The sequence below is a fragment of the Nerophis lumbriciformis genome, linkage group LG34 (genome assembly GCF_033978685.3).
Source record: "Nerophis lumbriciformis linkage group LG34, RoL_Nlum_v2.1, whole genome shotgun sequence".
NCBI classification, from domain to species: Eukaryota; Metazoa; Chordata; class Actinopteri; order Syngnathiformes; family Syngnathidae; genus Nerophis; species Nerophis lumbriciformis.
This window is the reverse complement of record NC_084581.2, coordinates 24,665,783-24,684,905: the sequence shown is the minus strand read 5'-3', so window position 1 is coordinate 24,684,905 and position 19,123 is coordinate 24,665,783. Positions and strand designations below refer to the sequence as shown.

At 42.7% G+C, this 19,123-nt stretch overlaps 1 protein-coding gene and 1 long non-coding RNA gene across 4 annotated transcripts in view; one reads left to right on the top strand and one right to left on the bottom strand.

The window, feature by feature from the left end:
* bach2b (BTB and CNC homology 1, basic leucine zipper transcription factor 2b) overlaps nt 1-19,123 on the bottom strand; it is a 148,633-nt gene that overhangs the window by 24,399 nt on the left and 105,111 nt on the right. The gene's annotated exons all lie outside the window — the stretch shown is intronic.
* The window catches only part of LOC133576547 (uncharacterized), a 61,563-nt gene that overhangs the window by 33,482 nt on the left and 8,958 nt on the right, over nt 1-19,123 (top strand). The window contains exon 4 of one of the 2 annotated variants that reach the window (XR_009811657.2): nt 4,736-4,987. The exons of the other annotated variant lie outside the window; for it this stretch is intronic. This is a non-coding gene — a long non-coding RNA (uncharacterized lncRNA). Of the gene's footprint in view, nt 1-4,735; nt 4,988-19,123 lie in introns of those variants that run through there. 2 annotated transcript variants of the gene reach the window in all.

The following is a 19,123-nucleotide window of genomic DNA, read 5'->3' as shown; positions in this document are numbered from 1 at the left end:
TGGTCATTGAAAGCAGTACATCAGAACAGACAGACAATGTCCAACATATTTTCAAAAGAGCTGTTGTAGAGGGGGGGAAATAATTGATTCTTAGTAAATTGAATGTTATAATTCTATTGGCATATTTTACACCAATATGGAAATATTAATTAAATCAGAAATGAAAAAAAACGTAATTTTTTACAGTTAATTGCATTGTGTATAAACCCTGACAATTCTTAAAATAAATACCTGATCATTTTCACAAAATATGACTTTTTGGGTCATGTACTTCCGTCTACTTTTTACTGCAATGAGTTATTTTATACCATATCTATTATGCAGTCCGACAAAAATCACATTTATTTGTAGTGTAAACAGTCACCTGGAAAAAACCTGATTTAAAATAAATCAGATTTGGGCCACTTTGGCCTGCAGTATAAACATAGTGTTAGACTTAGATTGGTCAGATCTAGTTTAGCGGCTGGTGCCAACATCCCAAATATTTATACTCCAACACCAGGAGGGTGTGCCTGGGCAAGGATGGTCCTGCACTATCATAGTGAGAAAAACAACTGTTGAGATGCAAAGGAGCAATCCTATTGTCAATGCCCAGGACAGTAGTTGAAATGTTATTTTCCCCTCGTTAGCATTGAGGTATTGTGTGGCAGAGCTATCGCTGTGGATTGACCACTACCAGCTCAAAATAGTCTGAATCACCGACGTTAGCATTCCATTTAGTTGTAAAGAAATGGCACCAAGGAGCATCTGTGGCCAGAATGTTTTTATTAAGTCCTGTTATTTGTTGGAGAGTATTTTAGGAATGCTTGAAAGGACAGTGTTGTATGTGGCAAATAGGTTATTTTGCATGTATTGCTGAAACTATATCATGATATATACGTTTTTTATATTGATCGATATCGATCATTTTTTATACTTTTTATGAACTGCCCATAAATACAGTAAAACAATTTAAAAATGACCAACGGTGCTATTTATTTGTGGAGAGAGTGTCTGGTAGTCAGTGAGGATGAACGCGACAATAAGATATATTTGATTAATAAGGTAATAAAATAATTGGAGGTAGATTTGAAGCTAGTTGCAGATTTGAGACTAGCTATTGAACACTACACAGAGCACTTTGGGAAGCATCTAATTAAACCCACACATTGGAAGTGTCAGGATGTTGCCGCACTGTCTGCATTAAAACCAACAAAACTAAAAGACAACTTCCTGTTATTCAGCTGATATATCAAGATATCACAGTTTCTCTTCTCACTCCATGCAGAGAATGTACAGCGAGACAGACAGACGGTGCAACCACACTAGTTATGAGAGTAGCGTATGTGTGTGCGCCTTTAAGAATGGCAGTGTGTTGATCATTAACTAATGAAGCCTACTTGGATGAGAGGTGAAACATCTTCTAAGACAAACCAATCAGTCCAGTTGCAATTAAAGCTGCATGATTATGGCAAAAATAAAAATCACAATTATTTTTGATAGACATTGTAATCACGATTGATTACACGATTATTCATTAATTTTAAAACATAATTTTTTGTGACACCAAAACGCAACTTTAAATATCATTTACAAAAATTATTTACATTAGTAACGAATAAACCACAACAAGTAAAATAATAAAAATAGTAATAAAAATACTTTTAGATAACAATAGCAATATAAAAAAACAATACAATTCAGTTTTTCCATTTTAACTGGTTTTATTTCTGTTTTTTACCTTTTACAACTATTTTACTACCGTAGAGAGTAGGGTTGTACAGTATACCAGTACTAGTATAGTACTGCGATACTAATGAATCATATATACCTATGGCGCCTCTAAAAATAACCCCCCCCCCCCACCCCCTTTTTTTTTAACGGGCATGACGGATCTTTGTTGTCAGGTCGTGACATTTTTGGTTTTATGAGCAGAGGAGCATGTTCGGCAGCGCACAATCACGGAGTACATACATTGTGTGTAGACAGAAAAGGGAAAACGGATGCATTTTGGCTTAAAAACTAAAGATAAAGGTGAAGTTATAACACTGAAATGCCCTCAGGAAGAGGTACTTTAAGATATGGCTAGCTAGCTAGCGGCTAACGTCCAGCTGCAGTTGGCAGTGTTTTAGCTACTTCTAAATCACTAATCCTCGCCTCCATGGCGACAAATAAAGTGAGTTTCTTACAAGTATTGTCCTGCAGGGATGATACTTGATACATGCTTCACTAGTTCACCGGCGTCACAATGTAAACAAATTCCATGGGTGGATCTACACTCTACATCCACTGTAATGATACCAAGTACAAGAGCGTATCTAGTCCATATGATTACATATATATTTTTTAGCATCACAAAATCTTTTTAATTTTTATATTAAGTTTATAAACTCAGGAAATATGTCCCTGGACACATGAGAACTTCAATTATGACCAATGTATGATCCTGTAACTACTTGGTATCGGATCGAAAACCAAATTTGTGGTAAAACTAATGTAAAGCATCCAAACAACAGAAGAGTAAGTGATTATTACATTTTAACAGAAGTGTAGATAGAACATGTTAAAAGAGAATGTAAACAGATATAAACAGTAAATGAACAAGTAGATTAATAATTCATTTTCTACCACTTGTAATGTAATGTTGACAAAATAATAGAATGATAAATGACACAATATGTTACTGCATACATCAGCAGATGAATTAGGAGCCTTTGTTTGCTGACTTAATACTAAAAGAAAAGCTGTCTTGTATGTTCACTATTTTATTTAAGGACAATTGCAATAAGAAACATATGTTTAATGTACCATAAGATTTTTTGTTAAAATAAAGACAATAATGCCATTTTTTGTGGTCCACTTTATTTAGAAAAGTATCAAAATACATTTTGGTACCAGCATCGGTACCAAAATATTGGTATCGGGACAACCCCAGTAGAGAGTGTGCTTTAGTGTCAAATTAAATTGTCCTCCTGTTTGTGCATTAATGTTACATCCATGATGTCGTTAACAACACAAGAAAATGAGATGTGTTGTGGGTGTATGGATTGCTCTCGCTAGCTTTAACTTAGTAGTTTAGCCGCCGTTTAAAGTAGCTGTCTTGACATTGTTTAGTTTCGGACGTGTTTCAGAGGTGAATGAGCGTTCCCGGACACGTTATTTTCCCAAGAAAATGTTCCTTCTCTTCACAATGACAGCAATTCACTCACATGTATGTCAATTTCTCTGATATTATTTTGCGTTTACAGCATACGCTGACACACGAATACCATTTACGAATACCTTCATTTGTCACTTTGTCATCTTTTCTTCAACTTGCTTTTTCCTTTACAAACAATATCCTGTATCCATCTCTTCCTTACACTTCACACAATGTTTCTATTTTCTATTCTCCTCTCCTAGAAACCATTCACGTAAGGTTATAAACATCCATTTTCTATATTTTCCCAATCCATCCTCTTCACCTTCAATCCTCTCTCTCTCTCTCTCTCTCTGTCTCTCTCTCTCTCTCTCTCTCTCTCTCTCTCTCTCTCTCTCTCTATATATATATATATATATATATATATATATATATATATATATATATATATAAAAGCACATCAATCCAAAATAAATCAGTCTTATAAATTACAACAACAACAGGGTCAACAACAATCCAAAACCATATAATTTCATGCGTCTTTATTTATTTCTTAACAGTTATTCCTCCTTCATAACCTGAATTTTAAACTTTAGATATGATTTAGACTATAAAAACTCCTTTGTCCCACGCGCCATTAGACTGTACAACTCCTCTCTGGGGGGGGGGGGGGGGGGGGAGTTACTAGGATGACAGGGGATGCAAAACAATAACAGTGCAATACTTTTTCATAACATGGTCACTACTGCCTAGTTCCTCTTGTTATATTCTTATTTTACTGTTATATTTTTATTCTCATTGTTGCTTTTTATTTTTATTCTATTGTAATATTTTTCTATTTTGTTTCCATTTATACCCCCATTATTTACTTTTTACTTTTCAAATTCGATCTCAATATTGTACACTGCTGCTGGAATTTTGATTTTCCTGAGGGAACTCTCCTGAAGGGATCAATAACGTGCTATCTATCTATCTATCTATTTATTGCTAATCCGGGCACAGTTCATGACGCCTCGTCTTTGTAAACACTGGACAGACTGCTTATCTTGCAGACATTTATTTCCATTTAATTTTATCCTCTACATGTAATTCTACATGCACCTTCATTTGTCACATAGAAATGTGCTTTCTTTTGTTATTTATTTCAATTATTATTTGTGGGTTTGCTTGCTGTCTGTTTACTTAAGTTCTCATAACTTAGTATGTCCTCTGATTAGAATTTGTTTAACGCTGATCTACGTTTTGTTATGACTGGAGCGCTGAGTGTGGCGACTTTTGTCTGTACTTCTTCCTCACCTGCGACTCAGACTCCATTATTCACACAGAAGTGACTATAAACGTTGACAATATATGATTAATACCAGTTGCACAGATAAAAGTTAAAAATGTTTTAGAATATACATTTAAATTTTATTCTATCGTGATTATTCTTAAAATAATTAAAATGTCAATATATTTAAATAATCAATTTATCTTTATCATATTTAAATTCAATATTATTAATTTATTTGTTAACTGTATTTAATGTATTTGCTATATAAATATTAATTCAAAGCTACAATGTGTTCTAATCTATGATGTGTGTGCGTGTGTGTGTTTGTCTTAACTCCCACACAGGAACTGGATAGATCAGCAGAGCATCAAGGCTGTACAAAATAGCATACTAAACACATACAAATAAATGATGAATCAAACTATACTTCAATGTCCCATAATCCCAATTTATTTATTGATATTTAAATGTGTATTTATTCATATATCTTTTATTTTACTGGAATTAGCAAATCCTGGGTTCAATCCCGGGCTCGGGATCGTTCTGTGTGGAGTTTGCATGTTCTCCCCGTGACTGCGTGGGTTCCCTCCGGGTACTCCGGCTTCCTCCCACCTCCAAAGACATGCACCTGGGGATAGGTTGATTGGCAACACTAAATGGGCCCTAGTGTGTGAATGTTGTCTGTCTATCTGTGTTGGCCCTGTGATGAGGTGGCGACTTGTCCAGGGTGTACCCCGCCTTCCGCCCGATTGTAGCTGAGATAGGCTCCAGCGCCCCCCGCGACCCCGAAGGGAATAAGCGGTAGAAAATGGATGGGGATGGAACTACCAGTACACTTTTCAGGTTGAGAACAGCTGTTCAAACACACTTAGTAATGCCAAGCTAAATGCTAAACTAGCCTTACTAGGCCTCAGTAAGCTAATTTTTGTTAACTTATCTCAATGCTAAACTAGCTCAATGCTAACCTAGCTCAATGCTAACCTAACAGTGACACATCTCTCCGGCCCACGTCTAACATGCAGCACGTCACACGCCCTCGTTACCAAGACACATCTCTTACAAACCCCGTTTCCAAATGAGTTGGGAAATTGTGTTAGATGTAAATATAAACGGAATACAATGATTTGCAAATCCTTTTCAACCCATATTCAGTTGAATATGCTACAAAGACAACATATTTGATGTTCAAACTCTCCAGATTCTCTGAACCCTTTGATGATATTACGGACCGTAGATGGTGAAATCCCTAAATTCCTTGCAATAGCTGGTTGAGAAAGGTTTTTCTTAAACTGTTCAACAATTTGCTCACGCATTTGTTGACAAAGTGGTGACCCTCGCCCCATCCTTGTTTGTGAATGACTGAGCATTTCATGGAATCTACTTTTATACCCAATCATGGCACCCACCTGTTCCCAATTTGCCTGCACACCTGTGGGATGTTCCAAATAAGTGTTTGATGAGCATTCCTCAACTTTATCAGTATTTATTGGCACCTTTCCCAACTTCTTTGTCACGTGTTGCTGGCATCAAATTCTAAAGTTAATGATTATTTGCAAAAAAAAAAAATGTTTGTCAGTTTAAACATCAAATATGTTGTCTTTGTAGCATATTCAACTGAATATGGGTTGAAAATTATTTGCAAATCATTGTATTCCGTTTATATTTACATCTAACACAATTTCCCAACTCACATGGAAACGGGGTTTGTATCTCAAATGTCTCCTAACAGAGCCTCCTCTTCTTCTTACTGCATCACACGCACACACAAAAAAAAATCAACAAAGAGCGAGAGCCTTTTTCCGTAATCAAAATCTCAGACCCTTCTTACAAAGCTATAATATCGCACAGTCACAATCACACCCACACAGTTAACCGGGCGGAATCACCAGCACAGTTAAAAAAAACAACCTCAACAGTCAACTATTTTTCTCACCCAGAAGCACAGCTGTATTATATCAGAACCTTATAATAATAAACAACATTTATCATTCACTCTGAGCTGGACAAAATGGCTCGGGAGAGGGAAGTCTGGGCCTCCCCGCCCAGGCTGCTGCCCCAACGACCCGACCTCCGACAAGCGGAAGAAGATAAATAGATGAATAGATCATTCACTCATATGATTTCTGAACATAAACTTTGTCTATCTTCTCATAAACACACACATTTTGGTCAATTTCCCAACTTTCACAGATTAACAGGGATGTGAGAGAGAAAGCGTGAAGGGGGGATGCGGGAGTGTGGGAGTAATGCTTGCCTTTCAAAGGAGGGAAATAAAACAGATCAGACCCGCAGGTACATACACAAGTGTTATTAAAATACGCATATATATATAAATGTACCAACAAAAACTGAATCACTCCACACACACACACTTCTCAACATTCACCAATATACACACACATTTACAAATCACAAACCACCCCATGTCCGGACAAATATAAACAACTATGCACGCGTGCTTTTTGTGGAACGGCCGTCTTATAACACGAACGCAGGTCCCTTACTCATAAACGGCGATTAACCCGTTCATCCCAGTTATCCCTACGTTACCACCCTGACCAACACGGATAACCGGCCTAAAGCCCCGTAGAATCACTGGGAATCACCCAACAATCCTACAGACATCGTGTTTGGTCAGTTCCATACAGTTTCACCAAGTTTCACCAAAGCTCTACCGTATGGAGCCCGATCTCCACCTGTCTAAACTGCAGCACACTAAACAGAACGTCGTGACAAATATCAGCTCAGTCGATCTCCTTTACCGGAGTCACTGAACGGTCACCTAAAATGAGGCTTTTCCACCGCTGCAGCTTCCACATAGACAGATGTGTCGCACATTCACAAACGTAACAATTTTTTATAGTCAAATGTACCGCCAGCTAGTTAAAAATGCCTTTACTTTAGCTGTATCCAGACTGTGCTAACCTGGCGTACTTGCAGAAGAAGACCCCCTTTGCCGACAACGCCAGAGGGGGGAGAGGTTAAAAAAATGTATTTGCCTCGAATCGTTTGTGCTTAAACACTCCAAACCACCAAAATTCTATTAACAATACCCTTATTGTTAAAACAAGAAATCACAAGTTTTCAAACAAACACACAAACAATATAATCACATATAAAACAACCCAATCCAACCATAATATACCCCATTCTGTCAAAGTTTGTAGGTGATGAACCCCAAGATGCAGTGATGACGGCAGGCATTGAGCAGGAAAACATGATTTAATGTTCAAAATAAAGCAAAAACAAACTAGGAACAGGTAAAATGGAAACAGGAACCAGAAAACAGAAAAACTGGAAGTAGCAAACAGCTAACAGGATCTGGCTAACAGGAAAACAAGAAGCTAGGAGAAACCAACTGTAAATAGCTAAAAGGAACAGCTTACCGCTATGACGACAGCGACAAGGACAGGTAGACCAGGGGTCGGCAACCTTTACCAGTCAAAGAGCCATTTTGACCAGTTTCACAAATTAAAGAAAACAATGGGAGCCACAAAAATCTTTTGAAATTTAAAATGAAATAACACTGCTCCTCTCTGAGCTGCCACCTTACCGTGGTAGAGGAGTTTGCGTGTCCCAATGATCCTAGGAGCTATGTTGTCCGGGGGCTTTATGCCACCTGGTAGGGTCTCCCAAGACAAACTGGTCCTAGGTGAGGGATCAGACAAAGAGCAGCTCGAAGACCTCCATGAAGAATAAAAATAAAGGACCCAGATTTCCCTCGCCCGGACGCGGGTCACCGGGGCCCCCCTCCGGAGCCAGGCCCGGAGGCGGGGCACGATGGTGAGCGCCTGGTGGCCGGGCCTGTCCCCATGGGGCCCGGCCGGGCACAGCCCGAAGAGGCAACGTGGGTCCCCCCTCCACTGGGCTCACCACCCATAGCAGGGGCCATAGAGGTCGGGTGCAGTGTGAGCTGGGCGGCAGCCGAAGGCGGGGCACTTGGCGGTCCGATCCTTGGCTACAGAAGCTAGCTCTTGGGACGTGGAACGTCACCTCGCTGGGGGGGAAGGAGCCTGAGCTAGTGCGCGAGGTCGAGAAGTTACGGCTAGATATAGTCGGACTCACTTCGACGCACAGCAAGGGCTCTGGAACCAGTTCTCTCGAGAGGGGATGGAATCTCTTCCACTCTGGCGTTGCCGGCAATGAGAGGCGACGGGCTGGGGTGGCAATTCTTGTTGCCCCCCGGCTCAGAGCATGCACGTTGGAGTTCAACCCGGTGGACGAGAGGGTAGCTTCCCTCCGCCTTCGGGTGGGGGGACGGGTCCTGACTGTGGTTTGCGCTTATGCGCCAAACGGCAGCTCAGAGTACCCACCCTTTTTGGATTCGCTCGAGGGAGTGCTTGAGAGTGCTCCGCCGGGTGATTCCCTTGTTCTACTGGGGGTCTTCAATGCTCATGTTGGCAGCGACAGTGAAACCTGGAGAGGCGTGATTGGGAAGAATGGCCGCCCGGATCTGAACTCGAGTGGTGTTTTGTTATTGGACTTTTGTGCCCGTCACAGATTGTCCATAATGAACACCATGTTCAAACATAAGGGTGTCCATATGTGCACTTGGCACCAGGACACCCTAGGCCGCAGTTCCATGATCGACTTTGTAGTTGTGTCATCGGATTTGCGGTCTCATGTTTTGGACACTCGGGTGAAGAGAGGGGCGGGGCTTTCAACCGATCACCACCTGGTGGTGAGTTGGCTGCGATGGTGGGGGAGGATGCCGGACAGACCTGGCAGACCCAAACGCATTGTGAGGGTTTGCTGGGAACGTCTGGCAGAGTCTCCTGTCAGAGAGAGTTTCAATTCCCACCTCCGGAAGAACTTTGAACATGTCACGAGGGAGGCGCTGGACATTGAGTCCGAGTGGACCATGTTCCGCGCCTCTATTGTCGAGGCAGCTGATTGGAGCTGTGGCCGCAAGGTAGTTGGTGCCTGTCGTGGCGGTAATCCTAGAACCCGTTGGTGGACACCGGCGGTGAGGGATGCCGTCAAGCTGAAGGAGGAGTCCTATCGGGTTCTTTTGGCTCATAGGACTCCTGAGGCAGCGGACAGGTACCGACAGGTCAAGCGGTGTGCGGCTTCAGCGGTTGCGGAGGCAAAAACTCGGACATGGGAGGAGTTCGGGGAAGCCATGGAAAACGACTTCCGGACGGCTTCGAAGCGATTCTGGACCACCATCCGCCGCCTCAGGAAGGGGAAGCAGTGCACTATCAACACCGTGTATGGTGAGGATGGTGTTCTGCTGACCTCGACTGCGGATGTTGTGGATCGGTGGAGGGAATACTTCGAAGACCTCCTCAATCCCACCAACACGTCTTCCTATGAGGAAGCAGTGCCTGGGGAATCTGTGGTGGGCTCTTCTATTTCTGGGGCTGAGGTTGCTGAGGTAGTTAAAAAGCTCCTCGGTGGCAAGGCCCCGGGGGTGGATGAGAGCCGCCCGGAGTTCCTTAAGGCTCTGGATGCTGTGGGGCTGTCTTGGTTGACAAGACTCTGCAGCATCGCGTGGACATCGGGGGCGGTACCTCTGGATTGGCAGACCGGGGTGGTGGTTCCTCTCTTTAAGAAGGGGAACCGGAGGGTGTGTTCTAACTATCGTGGGATCACACTCCTCAGCCTTCCCGGTAAGGTCTATTCGGGTGTACTGGAGAGGAGGCTACGCCGGATAGTCGAACCTCGGATTCAGGAGGAACAGTGTGGTTTTCGTCCTGGTCGTGGAACTGTGGACCAGGTCTATACTCTCGGCAGGGTCCTTGAGGGTGCATGGGAGTTTGCCCAACCAGTCTATATGTGCTTTGTGGACTTGGAGAAGGCATTCGACCGTGTCCCTCGGGAAGTCCTGTGGGGAGTGCTCAGAGAGTATGAGGTATCGGACTGTCTGATTTTGGCGGTCCGCTCCCTGTATGATCAGTGTCAGAGCTTGGTCCGCATTGCCGGCAGTAAGTCGGACACGTTTCCAGTGAGGGTTGGACTCCGCCAAGGCTGCCCTTTGTCACCGATTCTGTTCATAACTTTTATGGACAGAATTTCTAGGCGCAGTCAAGGCGTTGAGGGGATCTGGTTTGGTGGCTGCACGATTAGGTCTCTGCTTTTTGCAGATGATGTGGTCCTGATGGCTTCATCTGGCCAGGATCTTCAGCTCTCGCTGGATCGGTTCGCAGCCGAGTGTGAAGCGACTGGGATGAGAATCAGCCCCTCCAAGTCCGAGTCCATGGTTCTTGCCCGGAAAAGGGTGGAGTGCCATCTCCGGGTTGGGGAGGAGACCCTGCCCCAAGTGGAGGAGTTCAAGTACCTCGGAGTCTTGTTCACGAGTGAGGGAAGAGTGGATCGTGAGATCGACAGGCGGATCGGTGCGGCATCTTCAGTAATGCGGACGCTGTATCGATCCGTTGTGGTGAAGAAGGAGCTGAGCCGGAAGGCAAAGCTCTCAATTTACCGGTCGATCTACGTTCCCATCCTCACCTATGGTCATGAGCTTTGGGTTATGACCAAAAGGACAAGATCACGGGTACAAGCGGCCGAAATGAGTTTCCTCCGCCAGGTGGCAGGGCTCTCCCTTAGAGATAGGGTGAGAAGCTCTGTCATCCGCGGGGAGCTCAAAGTAAAGCCGCTGCTCCTCCACATCGAGAGGAGCCAGATGAGGTGGTTCGGGCATCTGGTCAGGATGCCACCCGATCGCCTCCCTCGGGAGGTGTTTAGGGCACGTCCGACCGGTAGGAGGCCACGGGGAAGACCCAGGACACGTTGGGAAGACTATGTCTCCCGGCTGGCCTGGGAACGCCTCGGGATCCCCCGGGAAGAGCTGGACGAAGTGGCTGGGGAGAGGGAAGTCTGGGCTTCCCTGATTAGGCTGCTGCCCCCGCGACCCGACCTCGGATAAGCAGAAGAAGATGGATGGATGGATGGATAACACTGCATACAAAGTTTTTTTTTTTGCTTTGTACTATGTATAAACCAAGGGTCTCAGACACGCGGCCCACACCTTAATATGAAAATTGAATGTTAGTGCGGCCCACGGGTTTTATATGAATGGCGCTTGACAGCGTCATACTTGTCAACCCTCCCGATTTTTCCGGCAGACTACTAATTTCAGGGCAAGTGTTCTCTTGAAAGTGCTGTGATGGTACAGCATTTAGCGCCCACTACAACCAGCGTGCCGGACCAGCCACAAGTTGTATGGGGCTTCTGCTTGCTCACGTAAGTGACAGCAAGGCATACTTGGTCAACAACCACACAGGTTACACTGACGGTGGCTGTATAACAACTTTAACACTCTTACTAATAATGCGCCACACTGCGAACCCACACCAAGCAAGAATGACAAACACATTTCGGGAGAACATCTGCACCGTAACACAACATAAACACAACAGAACAAATACCCAGAATCCCATGAAGCCCTAACTTTTCCGGGCTACATTATACACCCCCGCTACCAAACCCCACCTCAACCAACGCACAGGGGGGGGGGTTGGTGGTAGCAGGGGTGTATAATGTAGCCCAGAAGAGTCAGGGCTGCATGGGATTTTGGGTATTTGTTCTGTTGTGTTTATGTTGTGTTAAGGTACAGATGTTCTCCCGAAATGTGTTTGTCATTCTTGTTTGGTTTTGGTTCAAAGTGTGGCGCATTATTAGTAAGAGTGTTAAAGTTGTTTTATATGGCCACCGTCAGTGTAACCTGTGTGGCTGTTGACCAAGTATGCCTTGCTGTCACTTACGTGTTCAAGCAGAAGACGCATTTAACAAGAGGCTGGGCTGGCACGCTGTTAATGCAGATTGTAGAGGATGCTAAATGCTGTACCATCATGGCATGCCCATATTATTATTGTAAGGGTGAAAATCGGAGAATATTAATCCCGGGAGTTTTCTGCGAGAGGCACTGAAATCCGGAAGTCTCCCGGGAAAATCGGGGGGGTCGGCAAGTATGCAGCTGAGCCGCATCAGAGTGATCAAACAGCCGCATGCGGCTCCGGAGTAGCGGGTTGCCGACCCCTGAGGTAGACACTACAGGTAGTAGCTGTAACGATAGACAGGTAGAAATGACAACAAGTATTAGCGACAATAATCCAGCACTGACTAGAGTGGAAGGCAGGTTTAAATAGCAGCTGGCTGATTGACACCAATCAGCCACAGCTGAGGGGAAAAAAAGCACTCAGGGAGATAATCAGGAAATACCAAAATAAGAGCGCTGACAGGAAACAAAGACAAACGCAGAGGGAAAACTAAAACATGGGCAAACTGTCAGGGACAAGCCTGACAGTAGCCCTTCTTCCCATAACGGATACCAGACGTTCTAGAAAACAGACCCCCCCCCCCCCAAAAAAGTCCAAAGTCACGGGAGGGTGGAGGGAGGACAAGGAGGTGGGCCACCAGGCCAAGTGTCCCCGCAACCAGCGGGGAAGAGTCAGGTGGCGACGGCGAGTTGAATTCCGCCGCAATTGGCGAGGCGGTCGTCCGTGAAACGACCACATCCGTGGCCGACAAGAGGATGGTGGCGCCCCCTGCTGCTGGCCCACCGGAGAGGATGGTGGCGCCGTCTGCTGCTGGCCCACCGGAGAGGAGGATGGTGGCGCCGTCTGCTGCTGGCCCACCGGAAAGGAGGGTGGTGGCGCCGTCTGCTGCTGGCCCACCGGAGAGGAGGGTGGTGGCATCTGCTGGCCCACCGGAGTGCATGGTGGCATCTGCTGGCCCACCGGAGTGCATGGTGGCATCTGCTGGCCCACCGGAGTGCATGGTGGCATCTGCTGGCTTACCGGAGTGCATGGTGGCGCCATAGGTTGCAGACCCACCGGAAATGATGGCGCCGTAGGTTGCAGACCCACCAGAGTGCATGGTGGCGTCTGCCGGCCCACCGGAGTGCATGGTGGCGTAGGTCGCAGACCCACCGGAGATGATGGCGCCGTAGGTTGCAGACCCACCGGAGATGATGGTGGCGTCTGCCGGCCCACCGGAAATGATGGTGGCGTTTGTTGCAGACCCACTTGAGATGATGGCGCCGTTTAAATAGCAGCTGGCTGATTGACACCAGGTGTGGCCCGGTACCAATCAGCCACAGCTGAGGGGAAAAAGCACTCAGGGAGATAATCAGGAAATAACCAAAATAAGAGCACTGACAGGAAACAAAGACAAATGCAGAGGGAAAACTAAAACATGGCCAAACTGTCAGGGACAAGCCTGACACATTCCAGGTTGTTTTTGGAGAATCTAGCTAGACCTATCTTTTATCAAAACAGGTTCAGCAATTAGTCTTACCAGTCCCGACCTCTCCAGACAGACAGTTTTTACACATTAAGCAAAATTGCTTACCTTTAGATGCGCGCGTGCTCTGTCTGCCTGAGAGAGAGAGACCGGGAGCGGATGTCGACCTGCAGCGTTCTAGACCATCCTGTTCGAGACGCCAATTTTATGTGGTGGATGGTCCGAAGCTCAAACAGCAACAAAAGTGAATTTAGTACAAAAGGTTTATTTACCCATAATCAAAAAGTACAAAGTTGGATTGAATTGCCCATGCAGACAGACAACGTCCTCCGGAGGACTCGAGAATCAAGCAAATCCCCTATAGACCTTGTCACTTGGCCATTTTATCTGTTTCCCTCATGCGTCAAGGTCCTGTTGTTTTGGACCTGTTTGTTCTGCAACATCCTTGAATCCCTTAGTCATAATAAACAATAAAAACATTTTGTAGAATGGTCAGACCGACCATATATTCAACTTTCACCCACATATGGTCCTTCAATGGTTCAGAATAGAAAAGAAAGAAACGAGCAGACATTCTTGACAGACACAAAATATAGTTCAAAGGTCAGAAATTCCACTACATTGTGTTTAGTGATTATTGATTAGAGCTGTGTCAAATGAAAAGTAGTAACTAGGAATGTCCAATAATATCGGACTGCCGATATTATTGGCCGATAAATGCTTTAAAATGTAGTATCGGAAATTATTGGTATCGGTTTCAAAATTATCGGTATCGGTTTCAAAAAGTAAAATGTATGACTTTTTAAAACGCCGCTGTGTACACGGACGTAGGGCAAAAATACACAGCGCCAATGAACCTTAAAAGCACTGCCTTTGCGTGCCGGCCCAATCACATAATATCTACGGCTTTTCACACACACATGTGAATGCAAGGCATACTTGGTCAACAGCCATACAGGTCACACTGAGGGTGGCCGTAAAAACAACTTTAACACTGTTACAAATATGTGCCACACTGTGAACCCACACCAAACAAGAATGACAAACACATTTCGGGAGAGCATCCGCACCGTAACACAACATAAACACAACAGAACACATACCCAAAACCCCTTGCAGCACTAACTCTTCCGGGACGCTACAATATTAACCCCCCCCCCCCCACCTCAACCTCCTCATGCTCTCTCAGGGAGAGAATGTCCCAAATTCCAAGCTGCTGTTTTGAGGCATGTTAAAAAAAATAATGCACTTTGTGACTTCAATAATAAATATGGCAGTGCCATGTTGGCATTTTTTTTCCATAACTTGAGTTGATTTATTTTGGAATACCTTGTTACATTGTTTAATGCATCCAGCGGGGCATCACAACAAAACTAGGCATAAAAATGTGTTAATTCCACGACTGTATATATCGGTATCGGTTGATATCGGAATCGGTAATTAAGAGTTGGACAATATCGGAATATCGGATATCGGCAAAAAAGCCATTATCAAACATCTGTAGTAGTAACCATGATGAGATCCCAAACTTCTAGTAGACTTTGTCTTTTTTTCACTCATTCGCTCCTCATTAGTTTCACCGTTACAAGCTTCGGAATTTGCATGCATTTTGCGTGGACCATTATTCAATTTTTTTCGATTATTCTACTTTAACGATCGTGAGAAGCCATAATCAAAATTCAATTAATTGTCTAGCCCTAGATGGGATCGATTGAATGCCCTGAGAATTCTATTACAGACATTTTTTAATTTAAATGTGACTAATTCTGAACCTATTCTGCAGTCTTCGTCAGGTCAATGTTGGTCTGTGGTCTAAGTTAGTAGCCCTGCCTGTGTGTATTATCTTGTGTCCTCAGTCAAGTATCTGCAAAGCCTTAAGGTTTGTAAGACTCCCGGCTTATTCTTGTTGTAGCCATGTGGTGTGGGATAATGGAGCAAAGCCTTCCATTTAGGCTTAATACCTGTTAATAAGGTAAACTCCTGAGTCGTCAGAGTTTGAGGCAGCCCACTGCTACATGGGCGATGTTGAGTTAGAGGAGTCTTCTATGGTTACTATTGGATCGGCTTAGCGTTCCAATGTTTGTCCAACTGTTTGCTTTTTTTCCACATTTCCACATAAGGTGCTTGCAGTTTGAACTGGTTAACATTCAGGTCACGACATGTAAAATGCATCATTGTTGGCGGTTCTGGGGCGTTTAATAAGCCGAGTAGATGACTCCATTAGCTACATTGTTAGCCACCTCTTGCTTGCGTTTTATTGCGATTTAGAATACACAAAGAAAAAAGAAAGACATGTGTGTTCTTGTTTCACAAGGCGATTGTAAATTATAGGCACTACGGTTGTATGGTGTACAGCTACTAGTATAGTATCGTGGTACTAATGAACCAAAGACGGTACTATACTCTGTTTGAAAAGTACCGGTTCCTGGGCATGACGTCATGACATTGTTGCTTTTACGAGCAGAGGAGCATGTTCGGCAGCGCACAATCACAGAGTACTTACAAACAGACACAGTGTGTAGACAGAAAAAGGAGAACGGAAGCATTTTGGATTAAAAACTAAAGATAAAGGTGAAGTTATAACACTGAAACGCCCTCAGGAAGAGGTGTTTTAAGACATGGCTAGCAGCGAACATTCATCCGCAGTCGGCAGTGTTTGAGCTACTTCTAAATCACTGATCCTCGCGACGAATAAAGTAAGTTTCTTACAAGTATCATCCCTGCGGAACGAGGAATAGCTAAACATGCTTCACTACACACCGTAGGAGGATACAACAGCTCACCGGCGTCATCGCTAACAAAAGCTAGCAGGCCTGAATGTAAAAAATGCCACTGACATCCACTGTAATGATACCAAGTAATATTTATCAATATTTTGTATCGTGACAAAATCTTTTGTTTTTAAAAAAAAAAAAAAAAAAAAATATATATATATATATATATATATATATATATATATATATATAATATTCAGAAACTCAGGAAATATGTCTCTGGACACACGAGAGCTTAAATTATGACCAATGTATGATCCTGTAACTCAGTGTTTTTCAACCTTTTTTGAGCCAAGGCACATTTTTTGCGTTGAAAAAATCCAGAGGCACACCATCAGCAGAAATAATAATAAAAAACAACAACTCAGTTGACAGTAAAAAGTCCTTGTCGTAATTGTTGGATATGAATTTAAACCATAACCAACCATGCATCACTATAGCTCTTGTCTCAAAGTAGGTGTACTGTCACGACCTGTCACATCACGCCGTGAATTGTTGAGTTGTTTTCTGTTTTCCTGTGTGTAGTGTTTTAGTTCTTGTCTTGCGCTCCTATTTTGGTGGCTTTTTCTCTTTTTTTGGTATTTTCCTGTAGCAGTTTCATGTCTTCCTTTGAGCGATATTTCACGCATCTACTTTTTTTGTTTTTAGCAATCCAGAATATTTTAGTTGTTTTTATCCTTCTTTGTGGGGACATTGTTGATTGTCATGTCATGTTCGGATGTACATTGTGGATGCCATCTTTGCTCCACAGTAAGTCTTTGCTGTCGTCCAGCATTCTGTTTTTGTTTAGTTTGTAGCCAGTTCAGTCTTAGTTTCGTTCTGCATAGCCTTCCCTAAGCTTCAATGCCTTTTCTTAGCGGCACTCACCTTTTGTTTATTTTTGGTTTAAGCATTAGATACCTTTTTACCTGCACACTGCCTCCCGCTGTTTCCGACATCTACAAAGCAATTAGCTACCTGCTGCCACCTACTGATATGGAAGAGTATTACACGGTTACTCTGCCGAGCTCTAGACGGCACCGACCACTCAACAACACATAATATGCAGACTATAATTACTGGTTTGCAAAAAATATTTTTAACCCAAATAGGTGAAATTAGATAATCTCCCACGGCACACCAGACTGTATCTCATGGCACACTAGTGTGCCGCGGCACAGTGGTTGAAAAACACTGCTGTATCGGATCGATACCCAAATTTGTGGTATCATCCAAAACTAATATAAATTATCCAAACAACAGAAGAATAAGTGATTATTACATTTTAACAGAAGTGTAGATAGAACATGATGAAACGGAAAGTAAGCAGATATTAGCAGTAAATGAACAAGTAGATTAATAATACATTTTTACAGCTTGTTCTTTATAATTTTGACAAAATAATAGAATGATAAATTACATAATATGTTACTGCATATGTCGTAAGCTAAATTGTTTGTTTACTTACTAATGAAAGACAAGTTGCCTTGTATGTTCACTATTTTATTTAAGGACAAACTTGCAATAATAAACATATGTTTAATGTACAGTAAGATCTTTTGTTAAAATAAAGCCAATAATGCCATTTTTGTGGTCTCCTTTATTTATAAAAGTATCGAAAAGTATCGAAATACATTTTGGTACCGGTACCAAAATATTGGTATCAAGACAACCCCAATAGGCACAATTAAAAAAAGTGCAGTTCCCCTTAAAAGGACACCGTTTTAGAAGCTATTTTCATCAAAATGTAATATAATTGAAGACCTTTTCACTCCAAGTATACCAAGCTACGGTCATGCACAACTACTCTAAGTTGTGCATGAAGCTGGAGAGACAATACGAAACACGGAAAACAGAAAGAAATAAAAATTATACTGCTGAAAATAAGTTAAGGTTACGGCTAGGTTTAGGTATGGGTTTGATTAGAGTTAGGGTTGTATATAATTAGCCATAAAAGCAATACATTTAACAACGGAAATAATAACAACCAATAAAATTAATAAAGTTACACCTTAGGTTTAATTGTGTGCAATGTGGATTTTGTTTTGTGTCTGAGTAAACATCTGTAGTTTATTGTGTGAATTTTACAGTCAACAATTTGATTGATAATTTGTTTTGAAATCATAAGTCAAGCAGATATTTAAGTACAGTATTTGTCTTTATTTGAACAAAAAACATTTTTGGAATACATGATAATATGATATTTAGATTTTGATAATATTACATTTTAAAATATATGCAATTGCATGCAGTACATGATTTTTAATATCAAAAAGGGAAAGAACAAATATATTTAGAAAGAGAAGATTAAGCATTTTATTAACGCATATTATTTCCAGGTTTTCGCGGGCCACATAAAATAACTTGACACCTTGAGTTTGACACCTGTGTTCTATTGTATTTGTGTGAAATACACATTGCACTCTATACTTTAGTAATGTTTAGTTTTATTTTCAGTCGAAACAAACCTAAATGAAGGAAAAAATGTAAAAAAATACAACTGAGGAAGGAAAATAACTCAAAAGGAACATCAATCCTAAACAAAACTTCTGTTAACTATCTGCACACGCTGGATTGAGTAGCGAGGGCAGAATAATGCATTTATTGACAGTGCAATGTGGAAGTCGAAGTGTTTACTTTGCAATTGAGTAAACACAGTCTCAGAGGAATATAACCTGCTCTGGCACTTTCTGACCAAACATCCACATTTCAATGTCCGGCACCATGAAATATGCCATTCATTGAAGGTGCGGCTAATAATCCGGTGCGCCTTATAGTGCGGAAAATACGGTA